The following is a 13,162-nucleotide window of genomic DNA, read 5'->3' as shown; positions in this document are numbered from 1 at the left end:
GGATGTAACAGGTACATATGTGGCACTGTATTACCCTGTATGTTCTGTAGCACTGTATGCAATGTTTTCCAAGTATGTCTTTAAAAGGGTTGTCCGCTTTTTTTTTTTCTTTTTTTGTATGCGCGCGGCTTTCTCTGCTCTGTTTACCTGCTCATCCCTGCAAATGCTACGGCGAGCAGGTGACAGAACACAGAAAGCAGCTCTCATATGAGCGCTGCCCTCTCTTTAAATAGCTGATCTGATATTGATGACCTATCCTGAGGATAGGTCATCAGTAGTAAAAAGAGGACAGCCCCTTTAACAGTAGTAATGGAGGGAAGCGGGGGGCCATTGGGCCATTTCAATATTTTCTTTGGGCAGTAGAAAAGCTAGGTGCACCAGTGCTGAGTGAAGGGGGGGGGGACCAAGCTGAACTCTTGCACCAGGGCCCATGAGCCTTGCACCCTGGCCTGACATATTGTTATAGTTATATTGTATTGTCAAACAATACAATGTACTTTTAGTGGACAGATGTGTGATATATTTTTTTTTATTTTCTTGATAAGTATTAGTGTTGAGCGCTAATATTCGAATAGCGAATTTTTTGCACGAATATCGAGAATTCGCAAATATTTAGAATATAGTGCTATATATTTGTTATATTGAATATTTGGCTTTTTTTTCCATCTGAATACATGCTTCCTCTCTGCTTCTTGCTTGTGGGCCAATGAAAAGGAAGCAATGACAAGTTCACAACAATACTTAGTGCACCAATCAGTAATCTGTAGTCAGACATGCCAATTGTAATCACTGCCAATTAGCACATTTGCAAATATATTAAAGCACTTGACTCTATCTGCATATAAAGCTATTGTAATGTAAACCATTTTTTCCAGTCTCAGGACAAACTCATGAAAACTTCTAGCAGCTTGAAAAATGTAGCCAAAATGACCCGCGCCTGTATATCGCTTTACAAATTTGTATTAAGCAATTTTTACATTTCCAATTTTTTGCATTTGATGAAATAATCTCGAATTCATGAATATATGACTAATATTCTACCAAATAATCATGAAATACCGCAAATTTGAATATATCCCCTGCCGCTCATCACTAATAAGTAATGCGTTAAAAATAAAATGCCTGGTAAAAGATAGAGTATCAATGGATGGGGTTATATAAAACAAAACATCCTTGCCACATTATCCACCATTGTGAATGTGGATGGTTATAGCACAAGTATCAGCAGCACTGTTGGCAACAGCCACCTGGCCTGTAGTAGTAGGCAACAGTTGACCTTCACCTCAGTCGTTCAGAGACTATATACCCTACAAAAGGCAATTCTTTCACTTCAAACAAGCATTTCTTGAGCTTGGCGTACAAGTGATTCTCTCTCAGTCTCTGGAAAACCTGACAAACAGGATCCTGGTGAGTCTGCAAGTCTGATGAGTAGATTAGTATGTCATCTAAATAGACAACCATGAATCTACCCAAGAAATCCCGGAGGACATCATTGATGAACTCCTGGAAGACTGCAGGAGCATTACAGAGACCGAAAGGCATCACAAGATACTCATAATGCCCGTCTCTAGTATTAAATTTGGTCTTCCATTCGTCACCCTTACGAATACGTACTAAGTTGTACGCACCCCTCAAATTATAATCACCTCTCGGGCGTGCACGTGGCCACCTAACAGACTCAGCACGGGCACTGGATTGTGCCAGAATGGACGCCAGAATGGAACCCGCAGGAGACATCGGAGGCAGGACCGGCCGCAATGTATTGCCATCAGCCCGGCAATTCTGCCTCAGAGATCCCCGCGGCCCTCCCCTCCGGCGCCCATGCGGACGCCCCACCCTATCTGCCCACAAGGGATCCAAAACCGCAGACTCCCTTACAGGTACACTCTAAAAGAGTGTGAAATATCCAAAATACAAGAATGAGCAATTGCACTGCAGTATAACAATAGTTGGTTAGTGCCGGTATACATGTCTATTCTGCACAAGGTACGGACGAGTCCTGAGGGATCCATGCCTGGTTCATTTTAATGAACGTGAGCTTGTCCACATTGGCTGTGGACAAGCGGCTGCGTTTGTCTGTGATGACGCCCCTTGCCGTGCTAAACACACGTTCAGATAATACACTGGCTGCAGGGCAGGCCAGCACCTCCAAGGCGCAAAGGGCAAGCTCAGGCCATGTGCCCAATTTGGAGACCCAGAAGTTGAAGGGGGCAGACCCGTCATTCAGTACGTGTAGGAATGTGCACACATTCTGCTCCATCATGTTGGTGAAATGCTGCCTTCTGCTAAGACGTTCCATATCAGCTGGTGGTGCCGGTTGTTGTGGTGTGCTGACAAAGCTTTTCCACATTTCGGCCATGCTAACCCTGCCTTCTGAGGTGCTGCCGGAGCCCCAGCGCTCTTCCTCCTCCTCCTCTGCCTTCGCCTTGTGCTTCCACAGTGCCCCCGCTGTCAGGTGGTAATGCCACTAGCAGCGTGTATACCAGCATGCGCTTGTACTCGCGCATCTTACGATCACGCTCCAGTGAGGGAATTAAGGACGGTACGATGTCCTTGTAACGGGGATCCAGCAACGTGGCCACCCAGTAGTTAGCACAAGTTAGAAAGTGGGCAACTCTGTGGTCGTTGAGGAGACACTGAAGCATGTAATCGCTCATGTGTGCCAGGCTGCCCAGAGGCAACGAAAAGCTGTCCTCTGTGGGCAGTGTATCCTCTGTGTCCTCTGTATCTTCCCAGCCACGCACCAGTGATGGCCATGAGCTGGTCTGGGTGCCACCTTGCTGTGAGCATGGTTCCTCCTCCTCCTCCTCATCCTCCACCTCGTCATCCTCCAGAACTGTGCCCTGGCTGGGCAATTGTGTACCTGGCGTTTATGGGTGCAGGAACCCACCCTTGGAGCCACTTGTGAATGATTGGCCGGAAACCCTACGAAATGATCCCTCTTCCTCCTCTTCCTCCTGTGCCACATCCTCTTCCATCATCGCCAGCAGCATTTTTTTTCAAGGAGGCATAGAAGTGGGATAGTAACACTGAGAACGGCGTTATTGGCACTGGCCATGTTGGTGGAGTACTCGAAACAGCGCAACAAGGAACACAGGTATCGCATGGAGGCCCAGTCATTGGTGGTGAAGTGGTGTTGTTCCACCAGGCGACTCACCCGTGCGTGCTGCAGCTGAAACTCCACTATTGCCTGCTGCTGCTCGCACAGTCTGGCCCGCATGCCCAAGATGGAGTTCCACCTTGTGGGCACGTTGCATATGAGGCGGTGAGCGGAAAGGCCGAAGTTATGCTGCAACGCTGACAGGCGAGCAGCAGCAGGGCGAGAACGCCGAAAGCGCGCACAGGCGGCCTGCACTTTATACAGCAGATCTGACATATTGGGGTAATTTTTAAGGAATCTCTGCACCACCAAATTCAGCACATGCGCCAGACAAGGTATGTACGTCAAACCGGCTAGTCCCAGGGGTGCTATGAGATTTCGCTCATTATCGCACACCACCAGGCCGGGCTTGAGGCTGACTGGCACAAACCACTCATCGGTCTGTTGTTCAAGGCCCGTCCACAGCTCCTGCGCAGTGTGGGGTTTGTTCGCCAAACAGATAAGTTTCAAAACAGCCTGCTGTCGTTTACCCCTGGCTGTGCTGAAGTTGGTGGTGAAGGTGTTACGCTGACTGGATGAGGAGCCGGTAGATGATGAGGAAGCGGAGTAGGAGGAGGAAGAAACAGGAGGCAAACTGAAGTGCCCTGCAATCCTCGGGGTGGAAGGACATGCGCAAAACTGCTATCCACCTCAGGCCCAGCCGTCACTGCATTTACCCAGTGTGCTGTTATTGAGCTATAACATCCATGACAGTGCTCACTGCTCCATGTATCCCTAGTGAGGTAGGTGCACCTTGCCACAGATGGCATTGCACAGTGCACACCTGATTTTGTCCCCCACTTGGTTGTGTAGGGAAGGGATGGCATGCCTGGAAAAGTTGTGCCGGCTGGGCACGACGTACTGTGGGAAAGCCACTGCCATAAGGCCTTTAAAACTATCTGTCTCCACCAGACGGAATGACAGCATTTCAAAGGCCAGTAATTTTTAAATGCTGGCATTCAGGGCTAAGGATCATGGGTGGGGGGGGGGGGGGTACTTCCTCTTCTTCTCCAGCGTTTGGGAGACGGAGAGCTGAAAGCTTCAATGGGACATTGCGGAGAAGCTTGGTTACCCAGGTGGTGGTGTTGCTGGAAGATCCTCTGTTTGCAGGGTGGCAGGTGGCACTGTCACTCCAGATGTGGATGAACAAGCCGAGACTGCAGCAGAAGAGGAAGTTGGTTGGAGCCAGAGACCTTTCTTAGTTTTTGAGGTGTCTACTCCACTGCAGCTAGTGCTTAGCATTTAAATGCCTGGTCATGCAGGTTGTACTCAGGTTGAGAACGTATATGCCTCGCTTCAGGCTCTGATTGCACAGCGTTCTCTTATTGCACTCAATCTCTTCCACTTCTGGGGCAGGGCTAGGTGGATGGCCCTGGGAAACCCTGCTAACAGAGTCATTAAAAAGACTGCTGCATGACTTGGGTCTCAGACTGCTTGGCTGATTTGCAAGGGGGTGAGGTGAAAGACTGATGGACATCGGCTGCAGGTGTCAACTGAGGTCTTTCAGCAGGATACTGGGTGGGAGACAATGTAAAGGAACTGGATCCACTGTCAGCAACCCAATTTACTATCGCCTGTACTTGTTCAGGCCTCACCATTCGTAGAGCCGCATTAGGCCCGACCAAATACTGCTGCAGGTTCTGTCGCCTACTTGCACCTGAGGAAGGGTTTTAACTTGTGCGTGCAGCTGGCACAGATGGACCACGTCCTCTCCATTCAACAGGAGCTCCACCAGCAGCACCACAACCTGGGCCACGTCCCTTATTTGACGCGCTTCTCATATTTCTCGAATTTAGGATCTTGCCCTAAATGGGTGTTAAATTAATAGTAGAATAGAACAACAGTATTTACAGGGTGTATCTCACATGGCCTGAACCAGACTAGGCCTCAATTAAATTTGTTTGCCCAAAATAGCTGAATTTAAAATACCTGAATAGAAGCCCTGTATTTAAAGGGTGTATCTAACACGGCCTGAACCAGACTAGGCCTCAATAAAATTTGTTTGCCCAAAATGGCTGTATTTCAAATACCTGAATCAAACCCCTGTATTTAAAGGGTGTATCTCACACAGCCTGAACCAGACTAGGCCTTAATTTAAGATTTGTGCACCAAATGGCGGTATTTCAATTATCTGACTATAACCCAAATATACAAAGGGTGTATCTCACAATAACATATGCAGCAAAGGCTGCCAAATAGACTTTTTTTTGCCTAAACGGGTGTTTGTTTAATAATTGAATATGGCAGCAGTATATAACCCTGGAATTTCAAATGTCAAGATCCTGCAAGGCCTGAAATATTGTGTATTTTGCCCCAAAAATGGTGTATATTTTAATAGATGAATATAAGCCCTGTATATACAGGGTGTATCTCACACGACCTGAACCAGGCTAGGCCTCAATTAAAGATTTGTGCCCCGATTGGCGGTATTTCAAATATCTGAATATAACCCAAATATATAAAGGGTATATCTCACAATGACATATGCAGAAAAGGCTTCCTAAATAAACTTTTTTGCCCAAACTGAATAACTGAATATGGCAGCAGTATATAACCCTGGAATTTCAAATGTGCTGATGCTGCAAGGCCTGAAAAATTGTGTATTTTGCACAAAATTATTAATAATAATTATATAATTAATAATTCTAATAATAGAATCAAACCCCTGTATTTAAAGGGTGTATCTCACACGCCCTGAACCAGACTAGGCCTTCTTTTAATTTTGTTAGCCAAAAATGGCTGTACTTCAAATACCTGAATATAACCCCTGTATATACAGGGTGTATCTCACACGCCCTGATCCACACTAGGCCACAATTAAATTAGTTTGCCTAAAATGGCTGTATTTCAAATAACTGAATAGAAAAACAGTATGTAAAGGTGGTATCTCTGTCATGGTCTTACCTTCTGCTGTTCTCCTTTGTTTGACATGTGCTGGCGGCCATCTTGGTTTCTGGGTTTCTTGTAGCCTCCCACCCTGCGGCTTCTCCTTCCCACTGGGAGGAGCTGGATGCCTAGCTCATATATATAGGAGGTCTGTGGCTTCAGTTCCTTGCTTGGTCCTCCTGTGTTCACATGCTTCTAAGACTGCTGCTGCTTCTGGTTCCTGATCCTGGCTTCGTCTGACTACCCTGCTGGTTCCTGATCCAGGCTTCGTCTGACAACCCTTCTGGTTCCTGACCTCTGGCTTCGCAAGACCCTGCTTCGGTTTAGCCATCCGTTTGGACTTTTGCCTTACAGCTTGATTTTCAATAAAGCCTTCTTATTTCCACTTATCTCTTGTTGTACGTCTGGTTCATGGTTCCATGACATTAGGACCAAGCCATGAATTCTGACGGTACAGGGCCATCCTCGCTACCTACGCTGGTTGCCAGACTTGATCAGCAGGATCACCTGTTGGGTCGGTTCGCTGTGGCGTTGCAAACCCTGCTTGAACGCACGGCTCATTTAGCTTCCGTTGCCGATGGGTCGGTTGTCGCTCCTGGGCCCGCTCCTACTGCCGCTCCGGTTGTTGCGCCAGAGTCTACCCCGACACCTGTTGCTGCGCCTGCGGTGTTTCGGGGTATGACCGGTTCTGCCCCCCTTCCACAGCGCTTTGGGGGAGAGCCAACTCAGTGCCGAGGTTTCCTTAACCAGGTGGGCATTTATTTCGAGTTGCTGCCACATGCCTTTCCTACTGAGAGATCAAAGGTGGGCTTCTTGATCTAGCTGCTCTCGGACAAGGCCTTGGCCTGGGCCAGCCCTTTATGGGAGAACAACAATCCGGTGGTTGCCGAGTTTTCCGGTTTTGTTGCTTCTCTTCGGAAGGTATTCGATGTGCCGGCTCGTGCTGCCTCTGCTGCGAAGCTCCTTATGTCCATCAGACAGGGTTCACGATCCGTAGCTGAATACGCCATTGAGTTTCGTACCCTGGCAGCAGAGGTGGGCTGGAATAATGAGGCTCTGGTCGCTGCTTTCTCTCATGGTCTCTCGGATGCCTTGAAGGATGAGGTTGCAGCTAAGGACCTACCAGTGGAGCTCGAGTCTCTTATTTCTTTCCTGATTTTGATTGACACCAGACTCAGGGAGAGACCTTCCTTTAAGGAGAGCCTGCGGAGGTCTTCTAACAGATTGGCGCCTACGTTTGCTGTCCCACCCGTGCCTCCCTCTCCTCCCACGCCTCCTGGGGATGACTTGTCTGGGGGTGAACCCATGCAGCTGGGGTTTGCTCGCCTGTCCAAGGGGGAGAGGGTACTCCGGAGACGCGAGGGCCGATGCATGTACTGTGGTCTCGGTGGGCATTTTCGGTTGGCATGCCCGAACCGTCCGGGAAACGCTCGCACCTGAGATCCGGTCGGGGGCAGATCTTGGGTGGAGTCTCCTCGTCCCCGGTTTCCCGTGTTGACAAACCACTGATTACTGTTGTCCTCTCCTGGGTCGGGGGCTCGGTGACGACCCAGGCGTTGGTGGACTCTGGTGCTGGTGGTTTGTTCATTCATAGTGTGTTCGCTGCCGCCAATTCCATTCCTCTGCAGCCTCGAGGTTCCCCACTGGCTCTTGAGGCGATAGACGGCAGACCCCTTCTGCCGCCACACGTGACTCATGAGACCCTTCCAGTGGGGATGGCCATTGGTGCCGTTCACAGAGAGTCGGTCTGTCTCCAGGTTATTTCGTCTCCACACTACTCGGTGGTCTTGGGGTACCCCTGGCTCCAGAAGCATAATCCGACTTTCGATTGGAGATCGGCCGAGATCCTCTCGTGGTCACCGCAGTGTGGGGCTAGTTGCATCCATGGGTCTGTCAAGTTGCTGTGTACTTCCTCGGACTCTCTGTTGCCTCCTGAATACGAGGAGTACCGGGATGTATTCCATAAGGTGCGTGCGGTTGCCCTACCTCCGCACCGCCCATACGATTGTGCCATAGAGTTACAATCTGGTGCCGTTCCTCCTCGTGGCAAAGTCTATCCACTGTCGGTAGCGGAGAATGAGGCCATGGAGGAGTACGTGAGGGAGGCGCTTTCACGCGGACACATTCGCAAATCCTCGTCCCCGGCAGGGGCTGGATTTTTCTTTGTGAAAAAGAAGGGCGGTGAGTTGAGGCCTTGCATCGATTACAGGGGTCTCAATCGCATCACGATCAAGAACGCTTACCCGATACCCTTGATTTCCGAGCTGTTCGATCGCCTCAAAGGGGCCGTGGTCTTTACCAAACTCGACCTGAGGGCGGCATATAACCTGGTAAGGATCAAGGCGGGCGATGAGTGGAAGACCGCGTTTAACACCAGGACCGGTCATTATGAATCCTTGGTTATGCCCTTTGGGTTGTGCAATGCGCCCGCAGTCTTCCAGGAATTCATCAACGATGTTTTCCGTGACCTGTTGCAGCAGTGTGTGGTGGTCTATTTGGATGACATCTTGGTATATTCTGAATCCATGGAGGCCCACATTCTGGATGTCAGACGAGTGTTGCAACGGTTACGAGAGAACAAGCTGTTCGGTAAGCTTGAGAAATGCGAATTTCACCGATCCCAGGTAACCTTCTTAGGTTACATCATTTCCGCTGAGGGGTTCTCCATGGATCCTGAGAAGGTTTCGGCTGTCTTACAGTGGCCCCAGCCCAGTGGTCTTCGTGCCCTGCAGCGCTTTTTGGGCTTCGCCAATTATTATCGGAAGTTCATCAGGGACTTTTCCATGCTAGCCAAGCCTCTCACGGATCTGACCAGGAAGGGCAGTAATCCCCAGGTCTGGCCGCTCGAGGCCATCCGAGCTTTTGAGGCTCTAAAGTCCGCCTTTGTGTCGGCTCCGATTCTGTCGCATCCCAACCCTGGGTTGCCTTTTGTCCTCGAGGTGGACGCGTCTGAGACGGGAGTAGGCGCCCTTCTGTCTCAGCGTAGAACACCAGAGGGTCCTCTGCTTCCTTGTGGGTTTTACTCCCGGAAACTGTCTTCCGCGGAGTGCAACTATCAGATTGGTGACAGGGAGTTATTGGCCATCGTGCAGGCCCTTAAAGAATGGAGGCACTTGCTCGAGGGCTCGGTGGTTCCGGTTCTCATCCTGACGGACCACAAGAATCTGACCTACCTCTCTGAGGCCAAGAGATTGACACCACGTCAGGCCAGATGGGCTCTGTTCTTGTCACGTTTTAATTACGTGGTCTCCTACCTACCCGGTTCCAAGAACATCAGAGCGGATGCCTTATCACGGCAGTACTCCGAGCTGTCCGGGGAGGAGTCGATTCCGACTTCGGTCATACCTCCGAATCAGATCCTGGCCGCCATTCGCACCAGTCTGACCTCTCCCCTGGGTGAGCAGATTTTGGCGGCTCAATCTGGTGCTCCCTCTGGGAGACCCAACGGCAGATGTTTTGTGCCTGAGGAGTTGCGCACTCGGTTGTTGCGAACCTACCATAACTCCAAGGCCGCGGGGCATCCTGGAAAGAATCAGCTGTCCTGGACTGTTTCACGTCTGTTCTGGTGGCCTTCTCTTCGTTCCGACATCGCCGCATATGTAGCGGCATGCTCCGTTTGTGCCCAGAGTAAGTCCCCTCGGCACCGTCCGTTGGGCCTTTTGCAACCCATAGCCACCGGGGAGCGTCCATGGTCACACCTGGGGATGGATTTCATTGTGGACCTCCCTGCATCCCGAGGCCATACGGTCATTCTCATGATTGTGGATCGGTTTTCCAAAATGTGCCACTGTGTTCCTCTCAAGAAGTTACCCTCTGCACAAGAGTTGACCACGATTTTTGCCAGGGAGGTCTTCCGGTTGCACGGTTTGCCCAAGGAGATTGTGTCGGATCGGGGGAGTCAGTTTGTGTCCAGGTTCTGGCGCTCCTTTTGCTCCCAGTTGGGGATTCATCTCTCTTTCTCCTCGGCCTACCACCCTCAGTCCAATGGGGCCGCAGAACGATCCAATCAGGCCTTGGAGCAATTCCTTCGTTGCTATGTCTCCGATCACCAAGACAATTGGGTTGACCTCCTGCCTTGGGCTGAGTTTGCCAGGAACACAGCGGTGAACTCTTCCTCTGGGACGTCTCCCTTCATGGCCAATTATGGGTTCCAACCTGCCGTGTTACCGGAGGTATTCTCTCCCCAGGATATTCCGGCTGTGGAGGATCACCTTTCCGTCCTACGTGCTTCTTGGGTACAGATCCAGAGGTCCCTTGAGGTCTCTGCGCAGCTCCAGAGACTCTAGGCTGATCGCAGACGAGCGCCCGCTCCTTCCTACCAGGTCGGAGACCGCGTATGGTTGTCCACCCGCAACCTCAACCTTCGAGTGCCCACTCCCAAGCTGGCGCCTCGCTTTGTTGGTCCCTTCCGAGTGCTTCGCAGGGTAAACCCGGTAGCCTATGCCCTTGCGCTTCCTCCTGGCATGCGGATCTCCAACGTGTTTCATGTCTCCCTGTTGAAGCCACTGGTGTGTAATCGTTTCACTTCCTCGGTTCCTCGGCCTCGTCCGGTCCAAGTGGGCAATCGTGAGGAGTATGAGCTGAGCAATATCCTGGACTCACGCCTGGTCCGCGGTCGGGTGCAGTTTTTGGTCCATTGGCGTGGTTATGGTCCAGAGGAGCGTTCCTGGGTTCCCTCCGCAGATGTCCATGCTCCTGCCTTGCTCCGAGCCTTCCACGCACGCTTCCCTCTGAAACGGTTCTTTACTCCGCGGAGGAGGGGTCCTTGAGGGGGAGGTACTGTCATGGATCTTACCTTCTGCTGTTCTCCTTCGTTTGACATGTGCTGGCGGCCATCTTGGTTTCTGGGTTTCTTGTAGCCTCCCACCCTGCGGCTTCTCCTTCCCACTGGGAGGAGCTGGATGCCTAGCTCATATATATAGGAGGTCTGTGGCTTCAGTTCCTTGCTTGGTCCTCCTGTGTTCACATGCTTCTAAGACTGCTGCTGCTTCTGGTTCCTGATCCTGGCTTCGTCTGACTACCCTGCTGGTTCCTGATCCAGGCTTCGTCTGACTACCCTTCTGGTTCCTGACCTCTGGCTTCGCAAGACCCTGCTTCGGTTTAGCCATCCGTTTGGACTTTTGCCTTACAGCTTGATTTTCAATAAAGCCTTCTTATTTCCACTTATCTCTTGTTGTACGTCTGGTTCATGGTTCCATGACAATCTCACAATGACATCTGCAGCAAAGGCTGCCAACTAATTTTTTTTTGTCCAAACGGGTGTTTGTTTAATAACTGAATTTGACAGCAGTATATAACCCTGGAATTTCACATGTGCTGATGGCAGAGAAATAGTGGAATCTGACAAAAAAGTGTGTTTTTGAAAACACAGAAAATGATGGCTGTATTTCTAGCTTAATTTGCACACTGACTAATCCAGATGTTGTATATTGCCAATAAAGTGTTTTTTTGGGTAACAGAATATGAAAGCTGTATATATTAAACTTGAATTAAACACTTGCAGATATGGAAAATAGTGTTTTTTGGCAAAAAAGTGTGTTTTTATAAACCCAGAAAACGATGGCTGTATTTCTAGCTTAAATTGCAGACTGACTAAGCCTGAAAATGCACCAGATGTTGTAAATTGCCCCAATTTTTTTTTTCAACAGATTATTTGTGCTGTTTTTAAAGCTTGGATTTCAATGTCCCGAAATCTCATATGTAGTGCTGGTGCACTGAGCTTGCATAAAATGGCCGCCGCTGCCGCCCACCTAACTGACTTTTAAAGGTTGTTGTTTTTTTGGTCACTGGGCTGAGGGCAGGATAAAAAAAAATTGTGCCCTGCATCCACACAACACAATGTATGTAGATCGCTGAGTTAGATTCACGTTTTGAGCAAAGATTCTCTCCTATTATCTCCCTGAAAGCACCAGCATCATCCTCTCCCTACACTAAGCACAGCAGATTGATGTGCAGCGCGACGTGACTCCAGCTTATATAGAGGCTGGGTCACATGCTGCACTGGCCAATCACAACTATGCCAATAGTAGGCATAGCTATGATGGCTTCTAAGCGCACAGAGTTAAACGCTTGTTGATTGGCTGCTCTGCAGCCTATCAAAAAGCGCAGAGAAATCACTGAAACCAAACTTTTACTGAAATGTTTGGGTTCGGGTCCGGGTTCTAAAAATCCAAAAGTTCGGGACGAACCCGAACTTTACAGCTCTGGTTTGCTTAACCCGAATTATTATTACTAATATATAATTTAGTTTGCTACCTTGTACTGATCACATATATGCTGGTTTAATTAAATTCAATACCCTCGCCCCCCCCCCCCAAAAAAAAAAAATATAATAATATATATATATATATATATATATATATATGCACACAATTTAGAGACATAAATGGATTTAATATTATATCATTTCCCTCCATTCTCTGTGGCAGTATATGCAAGCTTGATTGATTTTTGACTGTCCCCGACTCAGTAAGATGGTTTTTCTGGCAGACCCATGGGTAAGACCCATTCACCCTTATTTATAGCTCTGCACAGAATGATATTTTGCTTCTTCTGCTAGGACACCTCCCTGCCTGCTATAGCACTTATTGGCTCATACAAGCTGTCTGTCTGGACCTGGGAGCCAATCAGGGAAAGCCCTCTCTCCCTCTTCCACTCAGGGTCATAAGAGCATCCTTCTTCCCCCCTAGTTCTCTTTTTCCCATCGACATGTGCATTAAAATGATGCAGCTTTAGTGGATTCATCTGAAACAAATCTGAAAAGGATAGGGTTTGTCTGCCATCCAAAAATTAGCAAGGTTTGGACCGAACCAGGTCCAGTAGGATTTGGTTTGTTCATCTTTAGATGTGATGGGTTATGTGATTTAATTAGATAATTTTTTTCTGAAAGAGAGAATGCTTTTCAGAGAGACTGCGGCACGTTTGGCTTGATTTGACTTGATTTATATCCAAATCTGATGACCGATTCAGATAAATCAGATCTAAATTGAAATTTGCTGATCACTACCCATAGCCACACATGTCACTGCCACTACTTATGCTGTCTTGACGTTAAAAAGCCTGAAAGGAGTTTAATATAGTCAAACTATACTGCAGAGTACCATTCATGACTTTTCTGGGCAGTTGGGGCACTTTTAA

This window comes from Bufo gargarizans, chromosome 1, assembly GCF_014858855.1.
Source record: "Bufo gargarizans isolate SCDJY-AF-19 chromosome 1, ASM1485885v1, whole genome shotgun sequence".
Lineage (NCBI taxonomy): Eukaryota > Metazoa > Chordata > Amphibia > Anura > Bufonidae > Bufo > Bufo gargarizans.
Note: the sequence above shows the minus strand (reverse complement) of the source record.